General features: G+C 43.0%; 1 protein-coding gene across 1 annotated transcript in view; it reads left to right on the top strand.

Moving 5' to 3' along the window:
- LOC135226492 (peroxisomal carnitine O-octanoyltransferase-like) overlaps window positions 1-26281 on the top strand; it is a gene marked incomplete in the record, with an annotated part of 719233 nt that overhangs the window by 588976 nt on the left and 103976 nt on the right.

A 26281-nucleotide genomic window follows, 5' to 3' on the forward strand; every position in this document is an offset into this window, starting at 1 on the left:
GAGCTATTATTGATGCCTTACGGAAAATACAGAAAGGTGATGCATATCTCAAAAAGTTGACAGCTGGATGTTAGGCCCCCCCAAAAGCTACAAAAACTATAGATAGAGATGCCACTGAACAAATAGAAAATTCATATTGGAAGTCGAACCATTAGATCCTATTGAATTACTTAGGGGTATTGCTTATAATTATAAAATGAAAAGTAATTTCTAAGATTAAATAGATTTACTAAGCTTTTAACAATTTTTTTAACACAGTTTTTGCAATTCAAATTTTTAATATACGCTACTTCGTCAGTTTATAAAATGACACAATATTTGATTCTTTAAATAAAGGACAAAAACTTCATATTAGAAGTTGGGTATTTTCATTGCTTTTACCCTTTTTTAACCTCCTTTTTTGGACCTCTGGGCCATTCTGGATTCCTCTGCATCCTAATAACATTTTAGACATTGACATCAAAATGTGCTGAAGCCTTATTGGCTAAACTAAATTGTTTCTTTGACTTGCGAATCAGCTGGGTTTGGTTGCAGTATTGTTGCACCTCTCACAGCAATAGTCAGCATCCCCACCCATTTAGAAGACCCTGGTTTTTTTTTTCCGCTGTGGTGCCTATGGGTCAGGACTAACCATACCACCTACTGATACACACTTGTTAGTTTTTCAATTGTTTTTCGAGCTCATGGCATTAATATCTCTGATGACCACCCTATACATTTGGAGACTTCTTCAAAAGAGACGTTTATTAAGAAAGCCAATGACTTATTACTTTTCTAATGTCGTGACTTACAAAAGGAGAATGGTCTGCCTTTTTAATGAGGGGCACTAAATTAGTATTCTCAGCCCTTGTAGAAAGAGTGGTTTGTCCATGCTAGGGTGTAAGAAAATTGAACCCTCTGGGATGTTTGCCATGGCCTCTAGGTAAAACTGAAGTACTTGAACCAGGCATAATGTTTGTCTGGTAAACTGAGTTTCCTTATGAAAATAAAAGATTTCCATTTAGTGGGTTCTCATTCTTGGCCAGGAATGATGTACCAGGGAACAATAATAATGATGGTTAGCTGTTTGCGTGTATCATCCCTGTCTAAGAAAGCCCTGTTCACTAATATCAGCTCTTGCTAAACAGGCAAGAAGATCGCCTTTTGCAGCATATGAGCAGCATTGCAGCATTTGATCTACTGAATTGAGAGGTTTACAGAAGCCTTGTAGGAGCAGGTTTTTGTAGTGCAAAAGACCAGAGAAGGGAAGTAATGATTTCTATTACTAGAATTTATACCAAATCCTTAAAGCAAGCTTTCTGTTAATGCTGCCTTATATGCCATGATTGTTGTAACAGCGACGGTACTTAATCTTCAAAAAGGTATGTAAGAAAATTTAAGTGTTTCAATAGAGATCTCAACTGAGCTCTCTGCATAGGTCTAGTCTAACCGATGCTTTCATACGGACTGGCAGTATTGTCGGATAAATGATGTCCATAGTTTCTGCCCTAGGTGAGTAGTTTTCAAAATAGACAAGATTGCCACACATGAAGGTCTCGGCTCAGAAAGGAGGATGCATAGACAACTTTCCCTCCTATATTCTAGGATAGATGGTAATGTAATTGAGTTCTTCGCCTGTTGTTGAAGCACCAGGAACCAGTGCCTGTGTGTTCAATTTCGGGCTGTTAAGTAAGCAGGTCCTTTGAAGGTTAGAAGCTCGTTCAAAACAAACCTTCAAAATCTGGGATAACCGAGGAAAAAGGTATGTCATAATTTGTTTGTTCCAGTCTTGTAGGAATGCATCTCTTGCTATTGCTTGCTTGTCCAATTTCAGCGACACATACTGGAAGTTGGTGGTTCATGTATGTGGCAAACAGGTCCACTTCTGGTTGTGGAAGCATGTTGGCAATTATTAAAAAAGAGTGACTGTCTAACATCCACTCAGTTGAGCATGGTTGTATCCTTTGATAGAGAATCTGCTATTACATAGAGCTACCCTGTGAGGTGAATAGCAGACAAGTGCCGCTTCCTTCCATCTTAAGGATGGATAGTATTACTGCACTGAGAGGAGGTAAACATGATCCCAACCTCTTGATGCAGGACATTGGAGTCATGTTGTCTAGGACCAACAAAATGTGTCTCTTTTGGAGGTTTCAGTTTTCTGAGAAACTAATAGACACCCATCAACTCCTGGAAGTTGATATGACGTTTCCTTAGAGCAGGTGACCACCTCCCTGCTACCTGACGATCCTCCCAATGGCCTCCCCAACCTGTCAAGGAGGCATCTGTATGTATTATTACTTGTACAGGTGGAGTAGTCAGGGTGACTTGTTTTGCCAAGGACCCCTTCTGAGTCTAAGGCCGGATTATCCTCCCAACTTTTTTATTCCTTTTTCTTGCATGTGATAGCCAAAACATCTTTCAGTTGCAATTTTAGGATTTGATCTGTCACAGCTGTTAACTCTAACAGGCCTATCATACATTCTAATTGGTATCTGGAAACTCTGGGCTGTGCAAGAAACTGCTTCAGGTCCTTCCTTATTCTGTTTTGAGTATTGATGGGGAGACAACTGGCTGTGAAGAGTATCCCAACAAAGTCCCAGCCACTGAAAACGTTTGCTGGGTGTGATGCAGGAATTTTTCCAATTTGTCAGAAAATCTTTTGACTGGAATCTGTTGATTACTGCTCTTAGGTTTCGTAGGCACACTTTTCTGGTGGGCGGCCAGATTAGCCAATCATCTACATAGGCTACCAGTTGAATTCCTTCTTGTCTGAGTTCTTGGACAACTACTGCTACTAATTGTGTAACAATTGTTGGGGCAGTGGTAGAAGAGAATGGCGATAAGGACATGCTAGTATACACCTTTCAGATCTATAGACACTGTCTAGGTCCCTTATGAAATGACTGAACGTACTTGGGCAACAGTAGTCATCCGAAACTTTTAGCAAACAGTGTACTTGTTCAATGTTGATAAATCAAGGGTCACCTTCCATTTGGAAGAATACATCTTGTTAACACTGAAAAGGCGTGCTTGGTGGCAAATACTATACATGTTTCAATATGCTTTCCCTTAAAATGACCTTCTGCATGTAATCTTCCAAAGAGGGGTCTGGTTTTTTAGGAACCTCTTTAAAGTGGGGAAGACCATTTCCACCCAAGCACATTGAAGATAATGCTATGTCCCCAAGGGGAGGACTTCCATCACATGTGATGGTGTTGAAGCCAACCCAACCACACAATTCCTATTGGGAGTCTGGGATCCACCTCTTCCTTTGTCTGTGATAAACATTCCAGGTATGTAATGCATTTTCCCTTTCCCATGTAAACGTGTTTTTGGACATTTTGAAAGGCATATTTTTGTTGCTGTTATCCCTTTTGAACGAATGTTTTAGGGGTAACTGCACCTTTTTTGTGTTGGGAAAAGGGAAATGTTTCCTGGAACCCCCTTTTCCAAGACGAGCATTTTCTTTACAATTCTGTTGGCGGGCTTGTTCGTTAAGTTGAGCCACAACAGACTCCTCTAAAAGGTCCCTACAGAAAGTATTAGATTGTAATAAAGTAGTTGCATTGGGAAGTGAGTCATTGGAGACTTACAATGTTTCCATCTGGGCCTTTATGCACCATTCTAAAAAGTCATAGCATGCTTCCCATAGGGTTCACATAAGTGATTTGGTCACAACAGCAATACCAGCAGTCCACGGGTTACATCGTTCTGGATTTACAGTGCTTGCCTCATGGCACTGTTAACCTAATTTTTTCAGCGCTGTAAGTGGATTTAAGGTGCCGTTACCCAGTTTATGGCAGTGTAACCCAAACTTACGGTGCTTACAGCACTGTAACAGCGCTGTAGGTGCTATTTATTCTCATTATAATTATGATCATTCAAGTTAAGGCATATTCGGCTTACAGCAACCCTGCTGGGAACAGAACCCCTGCCATGGACCTGGGGACTGCCTGCAATTGTTTTGGAAGATTTTTGGGGACAACTTCCAATGATAGTACATAGAGGTCATCATACTAAGGAGGAGGATCCTGCCGTGAAATCCTGCCATGGCTGTCCCTTCTGAGATTCTGCTTGTAGAGATCCCAAAGTGTTGAGTGGCAATGTCCAGAAGGAGCCTTTTCCTTTCAAAAAGAAGACCATTCCTTTGTAGAGTTCTCAGAGACCAGGATGACAGGAGCAAATGGCGTTGTTTCTGCCAGTGGCTTTTGTTTTCTAGTTACTACAGAGTTCTGGAAAGCTGCCTTTACATGAGTAATTATTTTAAATGTAAAGGGACTAAAGACTGGGGCTACCCTGTAAGCAATTTGGGTCTTATCCAAGATAGCCATAGAGTTACATTTTCTAGTAACCTAGTAAAGTGTTTCTTATATCGATTTCAATGCTATATTTGTGGGAAGAATATATAAACATTTCTTTTAGTGTTTTCAAAAAGTTTAATGAAGGTGATACCAGGTGCCGTTCCATATTAGGAAATGCTGCTCTGCCTTAAAATCCTACACATTCTACTTCAATCATGTTTTTTTGTTTATAATAAAATACTTACCACTGGAAGAAAAAAATGCTCATAGAGGCATCTAGCCAAGTCTTATTAGTATCATCAGGGATGGATACTGGAGTCCCCTTCTATGTTCTATATTTCTGAACTAACTTTTCTTTCTACAAGTCAGTGCCCTAACATCAAACTCAACTTGGGCAGATTGTGCAGCCACTTATGCTTTTGGTCAAGGGCTGAGATATTCTTGTGCCTTGCATGTAACCCAGTGTCCAGGACTGATCTGATTTCCTGTTTGGAATCCTGTATAATATACCTTATATTTTGCTGTTCTGTGGCAAGGATATCTTTTGATACTACACTGATAATTTTCACCTTATGCAAACTGTGAAACTCATTTTGGGGAGCCTTTGCAATCTGAATGAGCCTCTGCAGCCAAAACTGTAACTGCCTGGCAACCAATGGGCAGAAGTCCTGGGTGAGTTACTATACCCTTCAGAGAATATAGATATTTCGGTCTGGTAGATCCTAGTAAAATCCCCTTCAGTATCTGATAACGGAAGGGGAGATAAATTTCCTTTTGGGGAGTTTATTCCTTGTATAGCTGAAAGTTGTGTCCGTGGTCCTTCCTAGTTCAGCAGGGCAGTTTCAGTTGTGATGTCCACTCTATGTCTGGTAAATAGGGACATCTCCCCCAAATAAGGATTCCTCCACTTCCTCAGCAGAGTTAACCTGGGAGGAACTAGGGACCAATATTGCCTATTGTGAAAAAGGGGCTAATATCTTTTCTGCAGTTCTGCCAGAAAGATATAATCTTCCATTTTCATACCCCAAGTGAATCATGGAACCCAGTGAGACATTTTAAAGCCAGGAGCATACTACAAATATCACACAAATCTGGCAGCCAACCTTATTCCACCTTTTTTGATAGTGTAGTCACTGTCTCGTCCTCATGGATTACCCTTCCATGGTTATCTAGAGCTCCATGGTGACCAGACTGATGTCATAGAATTCTCTTTTAGCTGGTTGTGTGGCCAGGTATTGTGTTGTAATGATAAACATTATAACGTGCTGCAGTATAAAGCAATACCCCAAACTTACATAAAGTTAGGTTTCCAGACCCCCTTGCATTTAAATGAAATTAAAGTTATTGTAATTTCATTTAAAAGTTAGCTTAGTACTTTACCCCTAAAAAAAGAAATAGATGGTTGTTAAAAACACATGTTTTGACATAGGAAAAACTTATTTTTGGTAGTCGCTGTTGAGTCCTCAAGGTGTAACCTTTCCATGGTCTATCCAGAGCTCCATGGTGACAGACTAATATCAAAGAATTCTCATAACTGGTCTTGTGGCATTATAACACGTGATAGAGTATGACTGGAGGATAATAGGGCACATTCTATTATCCTCAGCGAATGCTAATACCCAGTTTTCCTACTACATCGAAACCACAAAAAGAAGAAGTGGTTAAGCGCATATGGACCATTATATTATTTACATACGACCAAGATGCCATTCCTTTCTGTTGGTCAATGTAGGATGATGCCATACCCAAACCTCATGTCTTTTCATCAGGGAAGCAGGAGGGTTTTGTGGATCAACATCGACTACCGAAAATAGGATTTTCCTACGTCAAAACAGGTTTTTTGATATTGTACTCGCTCTCTTGTCCTCAAAGAGCTTTACCAAGAAATTGACAGGTGACAAAAAGCTCTTGGATTCAAATCAAAACCACCCAAAAACATTTTTGTTCAAGGTCAAGCCACTAGTTTGAAGGCCCCATTCTTTATTCCAAATACCTTTAGGTTTGACAACAAAGGTCGAAGAAACTAAGTGCAAACTTAAGTTTTCATGTATGACACTTACCTGGCAGGTATATATATAGCTATATTCTCTGTTGGCACTGGCAGAATTTTCAAAACTCGCGGCAACCGCTAGATCACTGGTAGTTCAGGTGATCGCCACCGCCGTTCCCGTGGCGCTGGTGCTCGGAATCATTCCCATTTTCGTCAGATTTTTTCTGCCAGCCGAAACCGGCAACATTGTTGTGGGGTTCCCTGCTAGAATTTCGAACTCGTTAGCTGACTTTCGCTGTACTTTGATGGATTTATTGGGTATCGTATTGGAAAGTTGGATTGGCAATCGCGTTTGGAATTTCTTATAATGTCTGATTCTGGTTTAGTATTTAGAGTGTGTGTGAAAGAAGGGTGCAAGGTGAGACTGCCGAAAGCCTCGGTAGACCCTCACACAGTATGTAAGAAGTGTAGAGAGGGTGTGTGTACTTGGGATAATAGATGTAATGAGTGTGAAAGTTTAAATGAGAAGGAATGGAAGACTTTCACTAAATATGTTGAGAGACTAGAAAAGGATAGAGTAAGGAGATCGGTGTCTCGGAGTGAGAGGTCAGGCTCTTCTAGTAAGGCCTTGAATGCTTCTGTTATTTCTCCCCCTCCTTCCCAAGTAGAAGTTGTAGATCCTTCTCCTCAGGTTTCTCCTGCGCCTGCTGCTGTTTCTGAGGATCCTAATTATGTGAAAGTGTTTGCCGCCCTTGCGTCAATGGGCGATCAGATTCAGCGTCTTACAGACAAAGTGGGTACTTTTGAGAGTGTCAGTGTAGTGGAGGGGGCGGCTGATTGTCTCTCTCGTGCTCCTAGACCTAGGCCTCTGCCAAGCTCCCAGACCCAAGGGAGAAGGCATGTCGACAGTCGAAGGGAGGCGAGAGGGGTTCCCTTACGATCAGTCGTCCCTTCAGGCAGTCCTGTTGCGTCCCAGGCTGCAGCAGTGCGCCATAGAAAAGGCGACACTGGGAAGTGTTTTTCTTCTACCGATAGTTCTGCGTCAGGCAGGTATCGACGCTATGCGGAAGAATCGCGTCCGCTGAGAGGACACATAGACCTACGTCATCTCAGGATGAACTTGACGCTCAAGAGCGGTGGAGTAGCCCCGAGATTTTCTCATCTAGTGACGATGAAGACGTGGTTCCGGTTAAAAGGAGGAGAACTTTTCGTTCAAGGCAGGATGCAAGACTTCATTTAGACGGCGGTTCGCCTGATAGGAGCCCTCCTTCTGCATCCTGGGCAGTTTCTCCTGTATCTTCTCCTTCTCGTAGACCTCAGGTTCGAGTTTCTCCGTCGTAGCAATACTTCTCGTCTTCGTTCCCCGCATTGCTTCAGGCATTCCGTCAGGAACAGAGACTAAGGACTTTCTTAAAGAGATGCAAGGAAGGTTAGCCGATCTAGTTAAATCGTGGGAAGCAACGGAACATCCTCCTATGAGACGTTAAGGACGCGTCTCTCCCCGTCAAGTCCTCCAAAAGGACGCATGATTGTTTGCCTCCTCCTCATCGCACTTCGGATTCTCGTGTAGGACGCAAGTTACCGGCTAAGTCGGACGGACTCTCAGGCGGACAGGACGCAATCTCGGAGCGGATTCACGTTTGGTCGACGTATCTCAGAAGGACGCAGGACGCAGGCGGCAGGAGGTTAACCCTTCTTCTTCCCGTGAGGTTAGAGAAGATGTTCAGCAGCAAGACCTTGGATTACAAGATGTTTCTTCGGCAGAAGAGGAGATGGAAGACTTAGCGTCTGAAGAAGAGAAAGATGGTGAAGCACCTTCTTCAGACTACAAGAAGTTAACTGATTGCCTTCTGTCAATTTTTGAAGGGGAATTTCAGCCTTCAGCTCCGATGTCACCCCTTTCTCAATTCTCCAAGAATAAAACACCGAAGAAGTCATCGTTTTTGAAGATGAAGCTTTCAATTACAGCAAAGAAGGCTCTTCAAAGGATCGATACGTGGTTGAAAGAAAAGAGGGAAGCGGGCAAGACTTCTTTCTCCTTCCCTCCAGCCAAATTAGCATCGAAGTCCGGAATCTGGTATGCGACGGGGGAAAGTCTCGGCCTGGGAGTTCCTGCCTCCTCCCAGGGGGATTTTTCCAACATTGTTGACAGTTCCCGCAGACATGCTTTGAATTCGGCTAAAGTTTGGTGGACGTCATCAGAGTTAGATCATCTCTTGAAAGGTATTTTCCGGACATTCGAGGTTTTTAATTTTCTTGATTGGTCCTTGGGGGCTCTGGGACGAACCTTGGAAGATAAGGAATCAACTGCTTCGCAACTTCCAAGCAGTATTATGTCCTGCATGGACAAAGCCCTAAGGGATGGGGCGAATGAGTTAGCATCGCTTTTCACCGAGGAGTTTTAAAGAAGAGGTCACTCCTGTGCTCTTTTGCTGCAAAGGGCGTTTCTAATGCTCAGAAATCCGAATTGGTTTTTTCCCCACTCTCGGATCAGTTATTTCCTTCGGATCTTATCAAGGATATTTCGCTTTCCCTGACTCAGAAAGCGACGCAGGATCTTTTAACGTCTTCGGTAAGGAAATTTTTACCCACCAAAGTGGTTAAGAAGACACCTAAGGAGTCAAGACAGGCTAGTCAGCCCTTTCGAGGCAAGTCCTTTTCTCGTCCTTCCTTCAGAGGAAGAAGAGCTCCTTCCAAGAGGGGTTCGAAACCCAGTAATAAACAATGAAGAACAAGTCCTTCAGACATCAGTTGGGGCCAGACTCCAGAAGTTTTGGGAGATTTGGCAAGAAAAGGGAGCAGATCCTTGGGTCGTCACGGTAGCCAAGGAAGGTTACAAGATCCCTTTTCTGAAGAAACCACCTCTTTCGACATCGCCAAGAGAGCTTGACTCACCTACAGCATCCAGGGAAACAAGAAGCACTGCAAGAGCAAGTACTTTCTATGCTCAGGAAAGGAGCAATAGAACCTGTTCTGGATCACTTATCCCCGGGATTTTACAACCGGCTTTCTTAGTAGCGAAATCCTCGGGGGGATGGAGACCAGTACTGGACATAAGTCAACTCAACTTATTTGTGGAGAAGAACAAAATTTACTATGGAGACGACCGATTCAGTACTGGCAGCGGTGCGTCCAGGGACTGGATGGTTACCCTGGACCTTCAAGACGCATATTTTCATATCCCAATTCATGCAGGATCCAGGAAGTACTTAAGATTTGTGATCCAGAACAGGGTCTTTCAGTTCAAAGCCCTCTGCTTCGGACTGTGCACAGCCCCACAAGTGTTTACAAGAGTGATGTCTAGCGTGGCGAAGTGGCTACATATTCTAGGGATAAGAGTGTCTCTATACCTAGACGATTGGCTCATAAGAGCCCAATCAAGAAGACAATGTCTGGAGGACTTAGAAATGACGTTGGCATTAACGAACGAATTAGGGCTGATGGTGAACTTAGAAAAGTCGAATCTGATCCCCAATCAGGAGCTAGTTTATTTGGGGATTCTGATTTCCTCAGCGACTTTTCGGGCTTTTCCATCTCCCGACAGGCAAGCTCAATGCATCCGGAAAGTACAAGCCTTTCTAGAGAAAGAACAATGTTCTGCACGAGAGTGGATGAGCTTACTGGGGACTCTCTCGTCACTGAACGGTTCGTTTCTCTAGGAAGGCTTCACATGAGACCCTTGCAAATATTTTTGAACCAAGTCTGGCCCAAGAAAATTGCAACCGGATTCCTTCCTGTTTCGAATTCCTCGCAAGATCAAAGAGGAATTACTTTGGTGGCTAACTCCGGGGAAATTAGCGGAGGGAGCGTCGCTCCAGCAGAAGAACCCAGACCTTGTATTGTTTTTCAGACGCGTTGACGCAGGCTGGGGAGCGACTCTCGGCCCTCAAGAAGTGTCAGGTCGCTGGAGCAAGGAGGAAGCGTCTTGGCATATAAACAGGAAGGAACTGATGGCGATTTTCTTGGCTTTGAAAGAGTTCAACGCGGTGATCCGCAACAAGGGCGGTGCAGGTCAACGCGGACAATACCACAGCTCTGGCGTACATCCGCAAGCAAGGGGGAACGCATTCAGTCTCTCTTTGCAAGTTGGCGGAGGAGATCCTTCTATGGCAGAGAAGGAAAATGTAACCCTTCTCACCAGGTTCATTCAAGGGGAGAAGAATGTGAGAGCGGACCTGTTGAGCAGGGAAGGTCAACTTCTGTCTACAGAATGGACTCTTCATCTAGAAGTATGCCAGAGTCTTGTGGAAATTATGGGGTCGTCCAGTGGTGGACTTGTTTGCGACCGCAATGACAAAGAGATTGACGACTTATTGCTCTCCAGTCCCAGACCGTCAAGCAGTCGCAGTAGACGCCTTTCTTCTAGATTGGACGGGGCTAGACGTGTACGCCTTTCCCCCGTTCAAGATATTAGGAAAGGTTTTGAAGAAATTCAGGGAGAGTCAAGGGATGAGAATGACTCTCATAGCTCCCTACTGGCCGCCCGAGATTGGTTCACAGAGGTACTGGAATGGACAGTAGATGTACCAAGAACACTTCCAGCAAGAGTAGATCTACTCAAACAGCCTCACTTCAACAGGTACCACAAGAACACCCTCGCTCTGGGTCTGACTGCTTTCAGACTATCGAAAGACTTGTCAGAGCGAGGGGGTTTTCTAGAGAGGCGGTCAGAGCTGTGGCCGGAGCAAGAAGAGCCTCGACTATTAAGGTGTACCAGGCGAAGTGGGAAATCTTTCGTAAGTGGTGCAAGAGTCGGAAGATTTCTTCATCCAGTACCTCTGTGACCCAAATTGCCGACTTCCTTTTATATTTAAAGAAGGAAGTAGGGTTGTCAACTCAGACAATTAAAGGATATCGTAGTATGTTGGCCTCAGTATTTAGACACAGAGGTTTAGATATTACCAATAATGTCGATCTGAGAGACCTCATAAGGTCCTTTGGAACAAGGAAGGAACACCGATACAGAACACCTTCCTGGAATCTCGATGTAGTCCTGAAATTCTTAGGAACTAATAAGTTCGAACCGATGGATCAAGCTTCGTTTAGAGATATCTCGAAAAAGACCATCTTTTTGGTGGCCTTGGCCACAGCTAAAAGGGTTAGTGAGCTGCAAGCAATTAGCAAACATGTTGGCTGGAAGCATGACAAGGCAGTTTGCTCTTTTCAGGAGGTTTTCTTGGCCAAGAACGAGAATCCAGCTCATCCCTGGCCAAGGTCTTTTGAGATTATGGGTCTTTCAGATTTGTTAGGACAGGAACAAGAGAGAGTTCTCTGTCCAGTAAGGGCTTTGCCCTATTATATAGAGAAAACCAATAATATTAGAGGAACTTCAGAATCACTGTGGTGCTCTGTGAAGGACCCTAGCAGAGCAATGACCAAAAATGCTATTGCCTTTTTCCTCAGGGAACTGATTAAAGAATCACATATGTTATGCCAAGAAGAAAATTTCGGCATCCTTAAGGTTAAGGCGCACGAAGTGAGAGCAGTAGCTACTTCCTTGGCATTTAAAAGGAATATGGCCCTCAAAGATATCATTGAAACGACGTTTTGGAGGACTAATTCAGTGTTTGCGTCTCATTACCTTAGAAACGTCAAAACAACCTTTGACAATTGTCAAACGTTGGGCCCTTATGTATCCTCAGGAGCAGTATTGGGCAAGGGAGTTTCCACCCCATAACTTACTAACATGCTAGGTATTTTAATTAAGTGGTGTTGTTTTTATGGTTGTCTGAGAGGGTTATTTCCTCTTCAGTCTGTGAAGTGTAGTGTGTTATGTTAGCGTTGTGTGTGGTTCAGGTGGTCTAACTTATCCTAGCATGAATTGCCCGTGGTAAGAGAGGGCTAGGGTTTCCTGTCAACGAATTGGTCCCGTCCAGTTGTCAGACCCTTGTATTTAGCTTCATCAACTATTAGGTCATATCCTAGTTGGGAGCTACTAAGGTTTAGCAGGCTAAGAGGCAGGATTTATGAAGTCAGCTACCTTAGCAGGTAAGGAATCTAAGAGTATTTGGGATTTATTTTAAATTTTAAAACTCTTACAATGTTGCTGTCTTTGACCCACCTCCAAATGTGTCAATCAGCTATATATATACCTGCCAGGTAAGTGTCATACATGAAAATGATGTTATTATGATATAACAAAGTTTCATGATATTACCTGGCAGGTAATAATAATTAAATTCCCACCCACCTCCCCTCAGGAGACAGGGTTCAGAGAAAAATCTGACGAAAATGGGAATGATTCCGAGCACCAGCGCCACGGGAACGGGGTGGCGATCACCTGAACTACCAGTGATCTAGCGGTTGCCGCGAGTTTTGAAAATTCTGCCAGTGCGAACAGAGAATATAGCTATATATATACCTGCCAGTAAGTATACATGAAACTTTGTTATATCATAATAACATCATTTTTGCAGGGTGCAGTTCTGTGGTGATTTACCTACACATGCTGGGTATGGTTGCAGTTTTGTCAAACCCACCCCAGCAATAATTAGCATACTCACCTGTTGGGAAGACCCGTGGTTTGCTGCTGTAGCACCTATGGGTCAAGAATATCCATGCCACCTACCGATATACACAGTGTAGTTGAAAATGTTCGAGCTTGTGGCAACTGTTGCTAGAGTTTTGGAAAAATACAGACCATTTGGATGTTTGCCATGACCTCTAGTTTAACCTCAAGTGCATGAACTGGGCATAATGTTATGTTTGGTAATTCTAGTTTAATTTGAATAGGAGATTTCCTTTTTAAAGGAATCCCATTCTTGGCCAGGAATGACAGGCCAGAGGACAATAAAAATTGATTGTCAGCTCTTTGCTTGATGTAGTGTCCCGGTCTACAAGAGCCTAGTTTGCTAATACCAGCTCCTGAGGCTAATGCAATCAAGAAAATTGTTTAATGTAGCTTGTGAGTTGTGGTTGTCCCCCTCTAAGAGGAAGATCCATGGTTTGTATCAGGTCCACAGAATTGTGGAGCTGATCGAAGTCTAAGCACCTTGTTCAGGGACCAAGTAACTGGAACCCTTCTAGAGCAGATCTTTGTAGTGCAAAGGACTGCAGAAGGGAAGTGACAACTATACTAGAGTCAAATCATGAAATCATAAATAAATGATTCTGTTAATGCTGCCTTGTATTCCATGATTGCTGTAACTGCAAGGCATTTGTCTTCAAAAGGGATAAGAACTTTTAAAATTTGTTGCCCCAGAAATTTTTACTGGGCTCTCAGTATGGATATAATGTAACTATACATCTTCCGTACATACTGATATTGCCAGATATATGAAGTATGTAATTTTTGCACTAGGTACCTAGCAATGTTGGGCGAATAATTTTCACAGTAAAGATAATTAAGAAAATCCACTTGAGAAGGTCTTGGCTTAGAAAGAAGGATCCTTAAAACTACTTTCCCTCCTACTAAATGGGGTAAAACAATGGATAGTTTTGCAATTTATCTCTTTGCCTGTTATTAAATTGATAGGAACCAATGCCTGTTTGGGGCTATTAAGTAAGCTGTTCCTTAGTAGGTTAGGAATTTCCCTATGGAGGAAAGGGTATATCGTCCTCCGTTTTTTCCAGTCTTGTAGGAAGGCATCTCTTGCTGTTGATTGCCTGGCAGTTTGTGATTCTCATATTTGGCAAACAGGTCCACTTCCATTTGTGGAAGCATGTTGGCTATTTTCTGAGAGTGGTTGTCCAATGCCACTCTGTTGAGGCTGTCATTTCCTTGATAGAGAGTCTACTATTACATTGAGACACCCCTTAAGGTGAATTGCAGACAAGTACCACTTCCTTTCTTGCCCCATCGACGGATGGCTAGCATCACCATATTGAGGGGAGGTGAGTATCATTCTGGCCTCTTAATGAAGGACTCAGCAGTCATGTTGTCTAGAACCAAATAAATGTCTCTCTTCTGGAGGTTTTGAGTTTTTTGAGAGACAAATAGATAGCCATCAGCCCCAGGAAATTGATATGACAATTCCTTGGAGTATCTGAACACCTCCCTGCCACCTGACGCTCCTCCCAACTTGTTAACAAAGCAAATCTGTGTGCATTGTCATTCATATAGACTGAGGAGTCAAGGTGACCTATATCACCAGAGATTCCTTCCGGGAGCAAGGCCGAAGCATCACCCCAATTTTTTCAATCTTTCGGTGAGGTTGGTTTTGCATCTTGTTTGTTGCATGCGACTTCACATTCATTTGTTGTAATCCAAGTATTGGATCTATTATTAATGGAATTGCAACAAGTTTGTCATACATTCTAATTGCCTTATGAAACTGGGCTGTGCAAGGCACATTTTGAGGACTTGTTTCATTCTGTTTTGAGTATGATGGTGAGAGACAACGAGCCATGAAAAGTATCCCAACATAGTCCCAGCTACTGAAAGTGTCTACTGGGTGTGAGGTGGGATTTTTTCCAATTTATCATAAAACCTTTTGAAAGTAGTCAGTTGACCACTGCTCTTAGGTTTTTCAAGCACACTTTTCTTGTGGGCCCCCAGATCTTATATTTCTGATTTCTTGAAGAATTACCATTGCTAACTTTGTCAAATCTTAGGGCAATGTTTTAACCCACATGGCATGGCTTTGAAGCTGTACATGTCTTTCCCTATCCAGAGCCTTAGGAAGGAATGAAAGGGAACGACGACAAGGACGTGACAATATGCATCTTCCAGAACCAAGTTCCTTTTAGAACAATTGAAAACACTAGGGCAGCGGTAGTTATTTGGAAAATATGGTAAACAGTGTGCTTGTTCAATATTGATGGGTCTAGTATCACTCTCTGTTTAAGGAATCCTTTTTGGAGATGCTTAGAGAGACATGCTTGATGACAAATATCCATGTTTCTCTGTGGCTCCCATTAACAGGAACTTTCTGCATGCAACATTCCAAAGAGGGGCCTGGTTTTTGGAAGAACCCCCTTTAGGAGAGAGATGGATGAGACTGTTTCCACCTCAGCCCATTTAAAATTAGTGGTGTCCCCATAGGGAAGAGTTCAATTGCCTGTGGTGTCACTGAAGTCAACCCCCAACCATACCATTCCCATTGGTATCCACCTCTTCCTCTGCCCTTGATAGGCATTCCATTTTTTTGCTTTTCTACTTCCAATAAGAGGATCTTTGGACCTCGTGAAAAAATTTTCTTTTTGTTGTTGTTGTCTTTTTGTGAAGCATCATCCCACCTAAACACCTACCTGTTCTTTGAGGAAAAAACCTTTTTAGCTTACAGAAGGCTTAACTTTTTAAGCAAGGTTTTTGGGTTGGGTAAGGGGATGTTTTGGATTTTTGGTTCCTAAATTCCCCTTTTTCCCAAAAGAGAGTACTCTCATACAATTCTGTTGGTGGGCTTGCCTGTTAATTTTTTAACCACAACACACTCCTCATCAAGTTTTTAACCACAGCAGACTCCTCATCAGGTCCTTAAAGAAAGGGTTATGATGTAATAATGAAGTTACATTGGGAAGTGACTAGTTGGAGCCCTCCAATGTTTCCATTTGCACTTTATGCACCACTTGAGCAAGTCATAGGATGCTTGCCTAGGGTTCTCATAAGACTTTAAAGCACAATAGCAATGATTGTTCTAGAACATTTGAAAGACTTTGATGGCAACTTCGAGCAAGGTGGTAGAGGTTATAATACTAAAGGGGTGGATCCTAATACAAAATTCTGTTTAGGCTGTTGCCTCTGAAATTCTTCTCTTAGGGGTCCTAAATCAGTGTGTAACTATAAATAAAGGAGGCTTTTTCCCTTCAGAAGGGAGCTGTAGTGTTCCCCACTCCTTGGTGGAGTTTTCCAAAACTGGGATGACCAAGACAAAGGGTTTTAATTCTGCCATTATCTCTAGTCTTTTAATCACTGGGACTCTCTGGTGAGCAACTTTGGTCCCAATAAAGGGTGTCTTCTATCGCTTTTAATGTTATAGACAGGCAAGAAGACCATTTCTGTTAGTGGTCTTTCACATGTGCATTTTCAATCATAGTTTTTATCTTATTAGTTAGTTATTTTCTATAGTGAGAGAAAATGCGCTCTGATGTGTCTAACCAAGAATCCTGTATCATCAGGGATGAGTACTGGAGCCCATGCCATGTTTTTATATGAAGTTTTGTATTCAGAACTAACCATTAGTGGTTTCTGGTCACATGTCCAACACTAGATCTTATTTGGGCAGCAATTGCTTCCCCTCTCACTTTTGGGTTGCAGGATACAGTATTTTTACTCTTTTAAGTGTACTGGACTAACAAATTTCCTTTTCAGGATCATGCATCATGTCGCTCTTACATTGCTGTTCTGTGGCATTAATTTTTGGATGTCATTCATAATTTCCATATGGAACTAATCAAATACTGCAAATTTTTATCCCTTCTGGAGGATCTTGTGTAACCCAACTGAGCATCTACAGCTGGGGTGCAGCTGCCAGTTCCCCAGGGGCAGAGGTTCTGGGTGAATTACCATAACCCTTTTGGGGGAAGGATCCTAATTTCCTTACGGAATTGATAAAATGCTGCAAGCTGTGTATCCTGTTTGGGGAAGCTTGCACATTTTCACTGAGCTTCAACAACTGAACTGTAACTGGCTGTTTACCAAAGGGGCAGAAGTCTTGGGCAAGATACAATACCCCACTGAAAATATAGTAATTTCAGTCGGAGTCAGATGGATCCTAGTATCCCTTTTGGGGGAAAGATCCTCTTCAGCATAGATAGCTGCAAAGGGGGATAGAATTCCTTCTAGAAGTAACTGCCTGTTACTAAAGGAGCAGAAGTCGTGGGTAAGTTACCATACCCCACTGAAAATATAGTAATAAATGTTGGAGTCAGATGGATCCAGTATCCCTTTTAGGGGAAAAGATCTTCAGCACTGATAGCTGCAAATTGGGTAGAATTCCTTCTTTATGTTTTCGCCCTTGGTTTTCTGAAATTTGTGTCCCTGATCCATCATGATTCATCAGGGTCATTTCAGTGGCAATGCCCCTTCATATTCCATAGTAAGCATATCTTGCCAGTGTAAAAATCCCTCTGTTTCCACTGCGGGTTTAACCTGGTAGGTAGTGGGGACTGATTTTACTGGGTTTTTGCCCAAACATAAAACACCTGGGAGGTACTGGGGACTAATGTTACTGGATTTTGACCCAAACATAAATCTTGGTCTAAGAAAAAAGGGTTACATATCTGCTACCAGAGTTTTGCCAGAAAGATATATATTCCCCTTTCCTTAGTTCTACTGAACCCTAGGAATCATTGGGACAACTTAAAATGAGCAGTTTCATCATTAAAACTTGCATGCAGGTAGTATGAGCCATAACCATTAGCACAAAATGACACTAGCTATTTGATATTGAACCCTTGAACTGAGGGTCCTGCATAATGGCAGCCCTGTAGTGATATAAAGCAAGTTGTTATTAGAAGCCAGTCATTATTAAATTATTAATGAGGGACACCTCTATAGTTCCTCATAAAGTTTTGATATTTGTTATAGGTTCTATTAGAAATCTATGTTAACTTGAGTTAGTTTTGATAGCTGTATATGGCTGTACAGTATATGTTTTTTTCCACTAGCTATGTCAAATTTTAATTTGAACTGTCGTACCATTGGACTAATATCATATGTACTAATTTGTTTAGTTAGGCCAAACCACTGTTTTTAAATGGCTTTAGTTTATTTAATTATGCTTAGGATACTGTTTGTATCCCATCCTAGGCTATTTGGGATAAACTAACACTTAGTACATCAACAGTAGGATGTTTCCTAAATTGTCCTCTCCTAGTCTAGTACGTATAGGGCATTGCTTAATCCAGATTGTTCTGGATCAAATATAAAGGCTGTATAAAAACAGAAAGTTACTTACATTTAAATTCATAGTTAGACTAACAACTTTTGTGTAACTCAGATTTTTTATAGGTAGGCTATCACCTAGTATAGGTTATTGTCTAATCCTGATTAATTTACCTTAAAGGTATGGGATTAACCAGGTGTAATTTGTAGCCTTCAAGATAGGCTACTACCTTATAGTCCATTTGGTTATGTACCGTTTTTGGTTTATATAAAACGGTAAATTACTGTTGTGAAACTAGTTAGGCTATCGCCTAATGTAGGTTATTGTCTAGTCTTGATTAACTGTTTTTGGTTACTAAAGTTAGGCTAGGTTATTTTTCAAATCAATCTAGATTATTTAATTCCCTTTTAAGGGTATGCACATGATAGCCTACAGTATTAAAGCAATGCCTAAATGTACAGGTTATATAAATAGGGAAAATGTCTGTAGCCTTCTATCTAATCCTAAAGTCTTTGGTGTAAACTCAGGCATACTGCCTAGGCCTATAGCCTATCAGGATATGTCCCCTAATCTTACCTTAATTCAGGTTACTGCCTAATCCAAGTTATATTTACTTCACCCTTAAGGATATATAATCCTAGGTTATAGGCTACAGTCTAGCCAACATATCCTCACTGAATCGCCGTAGATTGTATGATACTGCTTGGTAAGCAATTGCCGACATTGTTATCTGAACAGATTATCTATTATTAATAATAATTGTGGAACATTTCTTTAGTTGAAACTAACAAGTAAAATTAATTCTTCCAAACAACTTCCGCTTCTACAAACAACTAACGATCTCAATTTCAAAGAAGCACCGAGGTGTACTTGCGAAAAAGCCAGTTTACGGCTTTACACACACATTAAGATCATTGTTCCACAGTCTTGAACTTTGGTAATGAAATCAATAAGTGAAGAACAAAACTCTCAGAGCAAATGATCCTAAATTGCTAGAGCCAACAAGTACTGGCAGAAAACGATGGATCAATGTTTTTCACTCACACTAAAATCATTGTTCCCCATTTTAAACTAACAAGATTTTTAACTGAAACTTAAAATTGTACACTTAGCTTTCAACTTATATGTTTCCATGAACCTTGGTAATGAAATTAATTAATAGGTAAGTGAAGAACGAAATTCTCAGACCTAGCCAAATTATCATAAATCGTAAGAAGTGCTGACGAAATAAGCCGATTACGGCTTTTTACTCACAATAAACCATTGCTCTACAGTCTCAATAAAAAGTTTTTAGATTGAAACTAAAGATTATGCTCTGATCTGAATCAATAAGCAAAGAACAGATTTCTATGAACTATGGTTTCTTGACCAACCAAAAAGGGAATGGCGTCTTTGTTGGATTTCAGTTGTATGTAAACAATATGATGGTGCGTATACACACAACCACTTCATCTTCTTGCGGTTTTGATGTATAGGAAAATTGGGTACAGATACTCCTCATTTAATGACATACCCATTTTAAGACAGCTCAGTTACGACGACAGACAACATGAAGAGAGAGAAAAAAAATCTTAAAATGAAAATAAAAACATTTCCAATGGTGGCCAAGAGAAATGCTATTCAGTGCCAATAATCTAGCTTAGCCTAGGTTTTGAAAACCTTGAAATCTAAGGCTAAAATACTTTTTAAAGAAAAGCTATACAGTTGAACCTCTTAAAGTCGGCATTCTATGGTCTGGGAACTCCCCTGGTTGGCTTGATTCAACTGCCATTAGTTCGTTGTGTGCCGAATGGGTGGCGCCACGTTTGTTTATGCCATATCTCCTTTGAAAAGAAAATGTGTGATGTAAAATATGTTTTTTATATTAACTTTAAAATAAATATATTATTGATAGCGTAGTTGCTGTTTCGTCCTCAAAGGGAGTACCCTTTCCATGGTCTATCCAGAGCTCCATGGCGACCAGACTAATGTCAAATAATTCTCTTAACTGGTCTTATGGCCAGGTATGTGTCGTAATGATAAACATTATAACACATGATAGAGTATAAATGGACTCAGAATAATAGGGCACTTTCTATTATCCTCAGCGAACCTGATACCCAGTATTCCTACTACATCAAAACCGTAAGAAAAAGAAGTGGTTATGCGCATACGCAGCGTCATATTGTTTGCTATAACTCTTGGTACGATGACCCAATGTGTAAGTATCTTGTCTCTTGATAATAAATACCTTGTTAGTGAAAGAAAAGTTATGATTGAAGTTGAACATGTAGTCCCAGCCTTCTGTCCCCTCACTTTTAAAACAATCATGTGAAGGCAGATTTTCAGAATTTTGTGGCAACTGGGAAATTAGAGTCAACAACAGAATGAAAACCATTTGTCTCTGTCATCCCAGAGTTTGATCATTCTACTGAGGAAGGGGCAACACTTGTCCTTCCTTTTAAAATGAAAAAACTTCTGGATGTGAATACTCAGCAGTTTGGGACACTTATGGGAAAAATCTTAGAGGGGACAGACTTGGCTGAATTTCATGCTAAGCTCAACCTCCTCATTATCATAAACTCTACTACTATGCTGGAAATTTCCATTTGAAGATTTTCAGAATCTTCTAAAACCATGCTTGCTGCTGTAGCCAAAACACTTATGTGAACACTAAGGTGAGTAATCTATGATTTCTAGAGTGTTGCATAAAGTCTTGAATGGAAAAATTTGTAGGCCCCAATATGTCACTCCCCAGTGTAACTTCCTTATTATATTCTACTCCATTCTGTAAGGACCTTTTTAAGGAGTCTGTTTTGGCTCAACTCAGTGAACAAGCTTGACAACAGAACTGTACAATATACGCTTTCCCTGTAAAAGGGGAATCTGGGAAGCAATGGCCTCGAGAGTTTCCTCTTCTTAAACTAAATAAGGTCCGTTATGACTTGTAGTCATACAAGCCTCCAGTCACCTCTAAAGGATTCTCTCATCAACAGACGAAAGGGAAACAGCAGTAAAAGCATCCCTTTTGAAGTGTGCAAAGATGTTTTTGTGCATGAAAACTTACCCAGCAGATATATACTTAGCTATAGACTCGGTCGTCCCGACAGAATTTCAAAACTTGCGGCACACGCGACAGGTAGGTCAGGTGATCCACCATTCCCGCCGCTGGTGGCGGGGTCTGGAACCATTCCCGTTTTCTAAGCAATAATTTCTCTGTCGGTTGAACGGACAACACCTATTGTTCGTTCCTCCATCTTGGATTTCAACTCGTTTGCCGAGAATTTGGATTGGTTTTTTGGTGACGTATTCTGTTTTTTCTCTGGCTTGGCATACGCTTATTGTGGACTGTTTTTCGACTTTGGTTTTGACTACTCTTTCACGATGTCTGACGCTAAGGCTTCACCTATGTTTAGAGTTTGTAGTAGGGAAGGTTGCAAGGTTAGGCTGCCGAAATCGGCAGTAGATCCTCATAGTATTTGCGCTAAATGCAGAGAGAATGAATGTTCTTTTAATAATACCTGTGTTGAGTGCGAGAACCTAACAGAGCTTGAATGGAAGGAGTTATCTTCATATGTTAGGAAGCTTGAGAGAGATAGAGTAAGGAAGGCTTCAGCTAGGTCATCTAGTAGATCTTGTTCTCTAGAACAAGAAGTTGTTAACTCTCCTACTAACGATTTTCCCTTAGCCTCAGCTGCTTCTCCCTGTTCTGAATCCAAAGATTCTTCTTCAGAGAGGGAAAATGTAAAAGCTTCCATCAAGAAACTTCAAGCTCAGTTACGAGCTCTAAATGAAGGTAAGAGTGGTGATAGTGACTTGTGCAGTGTCCCCAGTGCAGTGGAGGGGGCGTCTGACCGGTTCCTCATTGCTCCTAGGCCTAGACCACTTCCAAACTCCCAGGACCAGGGGAGGAGGAATGTCGAAAGCCGCAGGGAGGATGCAGAACATCCCCAACGGTCAGGCGTCCCTTCGGCAGATCCTGTTGTAAAGTCCCAGGCTGCCTCGGATTGCCGCAGAAAAGGCGTCCTAAGGGAGTGTTTTTCGGCCTCAGACTCTTCCTCTCCTAAACGAGGATGGAGTTCGGCCTCTCTTTCGCGCCCTTTGTTTAAGAGAGCCTGGAAGGCGCCTAAAGGAGACGCGGCTGATTCCAGCCCAGAACGTTTTTCCCGAGAATTGGCCCGTCGTTGCCTAAGAAGACGAGACAAGAGGAGCCCTCTCTTCAGGATCCTACAAAGAAGTTCCTAATAAATCTGCAAGAACAGTTAGCTTCTTTAGTAGGCTCCTTCGCTAAGGACTCGACAAGGAGGAAAGATGTTTCGCTCCCTGTTAAGAGTTCCGCTAAGCGCCCCTCTTCGTATAGGAGAGAACCCTCACAATCGCCAGGGCGTTTATCGCCTTCGTCGAGAGATTCGTCCGACAGGAGTTGTTCTCCGGAGAGGAGAGTCCTTTCGCCCTATAGGCTTTCTTCTCCAAAGCGCCCTATGACGGGTAAGGCTTTGAATCCTGGGAGACAGGAAGAACGTAGCCTCTCTCCTATGAAACGCCGCGAATCGAGCAGAAGTCTCGATCGGTTTAGGTTCAAGGAACCTGAAGATAAACTAAACCGATTTAGGTATCAGGATCCTTTGGGACTACAGGACCAGGAGCCAGGCAGGCACAAAGAGGCAGCGAGACGCAAGAAAGGGCGTCAAGAGCCTCTCAAACCACAGGATTCAGGACGTCAGGAGTCTGCTAGAAGGCAGGAATCAGGACGCCATGAGTCAGGACGCCAGGAGTCAGGGCGCCAGGAGTCAGGACGCCATGAGTCAGGGCGCCAGGAGTCAGGGCGCCAGGAGTCAGGACGCCAGGAGGCAGGACGCCAGGAGTACGTTAGGCGTCAAGAGTTAGGGCGCCAAGAGCCTGTTAAGCGTCAGGAATCAGGGCGCAGGGATCCTTTCAAGCGCCCTGAATCAGGGCGCCAGGAGCCTATCAAGCGCCGCGAGTCTGGCGAACCGCAAGGGCCTAGACAACAAGAGTCTAGTAGGCGCAAGAGTGTTTCGGACCGACAGGAGCCTCATTCTTCGTATAGAAGTTCGAACGTTCAGCGCTCCCCTTCTCGGGAAAGGAGTTCTTCTCCCGGGAAGAGCCCGATCACTCCCAAACGGTCTCCTTCAGTGGATCCGTTGGAACAGGTATCGGAAGAGGAGGAGCCCGTAGATGTAGCAGTTTCGGACTACAAGAGGCTCTCTCTTTTGCTGCTCAAGGAGTTCGGAGACTCCCTTCATCCTGCTGACCCTCCTTCACCAGGATCTTTGATGTCGAGCACAAAAGCTCACAAGTCGTCTTCCTTCGTTAAGATGCGCCCTGCTCTTTGTATGAAAAAGGCCTTAAAGACCTTTTCAGAGTGGTTGACTTCCAGAAGGGAAGCGGGCAAAACAGTTTTTTCCTGCCCTCCTTCCAAGTTAACAGGTAAACCAGGAAGGTGGTACGAGACCAAGGAACCTATGGGGTTAGGCCTCCCTTCATCCGCAGACGCGGATTTCGCTTCTTTAGTGGACTCTTCCAGGAGGAAGTCTTTGCTTTCCGCTAAAGCAACATGGGGCATGTGTGAGCTGGACCACCTTCTAAAGGGCCTCTTTAAGACCCTGGAAGTTTTCAACTTCATGGACTGGGTTTTGGGAGCGTTAGCTAAGAGAGCTCAGGACACTGACTTTGTCTCCATGGAGGAACTTTCAAGCGTCCTGGCTTGCTTGGACAGAGCAGTTATGGACGGTTCCGTAGAAGTTGCCTCTCTTTTCGGAACGGGAGTCTTAAAGAAGAGATCGGTCTTTAGCTCTTTTCTAGCAAGAGCCGTATCACCCTTACAAAGAACATCTCTTCTTTTTGCACCTTTGTCCCCTCATCTGTTTTCCACAGGAGACTGTTAAAGAGGTTTGCTAAATCTCTTACGGAGAAGGCAACTCAGGATCTCCTCACTCACTCAGCCAAGAAGTTTAGGCCGGCCGTGCCTATCGAGAAAAAAGAGAGACCCTCTTTTGTACAGCCCTTTCGAGGTGCCTCCTCTTCTAGGACCTCTCTTAGAGGTCGCAGACCAGATAGAAGGAGTAGACCATCTAGAAGGTCCTTCGGGAAGTCTAGATGAACAGCGAGTCCTCCAGACGAAAGTAGGCGCCAGACTACTCCACTTTGCAAAAGTCTGGGCGCAGAAGGGAGCGGACTCTTGGTCCCTCTCGATCCTGAAAAAAGGATACTTGATCCCCTTCAGGGAAAATCCTCCCTTGACGACAACTCCAAGGGAGTTGACTGCAAGATAGTACTCGGATCCGGTCCGAAAAGCTTGCTATTTTGCAGGCAGTGGAACAGATGATTTCCAAGGAAGCGGTAGAACTGGTTCAAGATCTCCAGTCTCCAGGATTTTACAATCGGCTGTTCCTGGTACCGAAAGCATCGGGGGGATGGAGACCGGTTCTAGACGTCAGTGCCCTGAATTTCTTTGTCTTGAAGAAGAAATTTTCGATGGAGACGTCTTCCTCTGTTCTGTCTGCTCTTCGTCCAGGGGACTGGATGGTGTCCCCTGGACCTTCAGGATGCGTATTTCCATGTGCCAATTCATCCAGCAGCAAGGAAATATCTGAGATTCATGTTCCAAGGGAAAGTATTCCAGTTCCGAGCGATGTGTTTCGGACTTTCGACTGCCCCTCAAGTCTTCACAGACATCATGAAGAATGTAGCTTATTGGCTACATCTGGAAGGGATCAGGATCTCTTTATATCTGGATGATTGGCTAATAAGTGCCCAATCGGAGAAAAAATGTCTGGAGGACCTTTTATTTACTCTAAATTTGACAAAGTCCCTAGGACTTTTAGTCAATCGCGAGAAATCCATGCTGACTCCCCAGCAAAGTATTGTCTATCTGGGGATTCAGATGGATTCTCGGGATTTTCTAGCGTATCCTTCGCAGGAAAGGAGAGAACGCTGCTTAGAAAAGGTGGCAGTCTTCTTAAGGAAAGAACATTGTTCCGCGAGGGAATGGATGAGCTTACTGGGGACCCTCTCCTTGATGGAACAGTTCGTTTCCTTAGGAAGACTACACCTACGACCCCTTCAATTTTATCTGAAGGAGAGATGGGATTGGAAGTCCAACAATCTGGGAGAAACCTTTCCAATCTCGAAAGGGATCAAGGAGAATATCCGCTGGTGGTTAGATCCACAGAAAAACTAAGCAAGGGAATCTCCCTTCACTTACAGAACCCTCGCCTAGCGTTATTTGCAGACGCCTCAGATTCAGGGTGGGGAGCGACCCTAGGTTCGGAAGAAGTGTCAGGCACTTGGGAAGGAGAACAAGTGTCCTGGCACATAAACAAAAAAGAACTAACAGCCATTCATCTAGCTTTAGTTCATTTCGAGGAACAGGTCTCAGGTCTGGGGATTCAGATTCACTCGGACAACACAACAGCCCTCGCTTATATAAAGAAACAAGGGGGGACGCATTCCTTTTCCCTGTACGAATCAGCAAAGGATCTGCTGATTTGGGCTCAGGAAAGGAAGATCTCTCTTCTCACAAGGTTGTGAGGGAGAGAGAAATGTCGGGCAGATCTGTTGAGCAGAAAAGAACAAGTCCTACCCACGGAATGGACTCTCAATCCTCAGATTTGCCAGCAACTATGGCATCTGTGGGGAAGGCCCAATATAGACCTGTTCGCGACCAACAGGAATCACAGATTAGAGAACTATTGCTCCCCGATCTCGGATCCACAAGCAGTAGCAGTAGACAGCTTTCTGCTAGATTGGACGGGCTTGGACACATACGCCTTCCCTCCTTTCAAGATAGTAGGGGAAGTATTGAGGAAGTTCGCTTGCTCGGAAGGAACAAGAATGACCCTCATCGCTCCCTTCTGGCCAGCTCTCGATTGGTTCACAGAGGTGCTGGAGTGGTTAGTAGATTTTCCAAGATCGCTTCCACTGAGGAACGATCTTCTCAAACAACCCCACTTCGCAGGTTTCACAAAAAAACCTCCTCCCCGCTCTAAGTCTGACCGCCTTCAGACTGTCGAAGGACTTGTCAGAGCAAGGGGCTTTTCACGAGAAGTGGCGAAGGCTATTGCAAGAGCCAGAAGAGTCTCCACCTCTAAAGTATATCAGTCGAAGTGGGAGTTGTTTAGAAGATGGTGTAAGGGGAAGAAAATATCCTCTTCCAGTACCTCTGTAACTGAAATCGCAGATTTTCTTCTATATTTGAGAAAAGACTGTAACCTGGCAGTATCAACAGTGAAAGGTTACAGAAG

This window comes from Macrobrachium nipponense, chromosome 14, assembly GCF_015104395.2.
Source record: "Macrobrachium nipponense isolate FS-2020 chromosome 14, ASM1510439v2, whole genome shotgun sequence".
In the NCBI taxonomy this organism is placed as follows: domain Eukaryota; kingdom Metazoa; phylum Arthropoda; class Malacostraca; order Decapoda; family Palaemonidae; genus Macrobrachium; species Macrobrachium nipponense.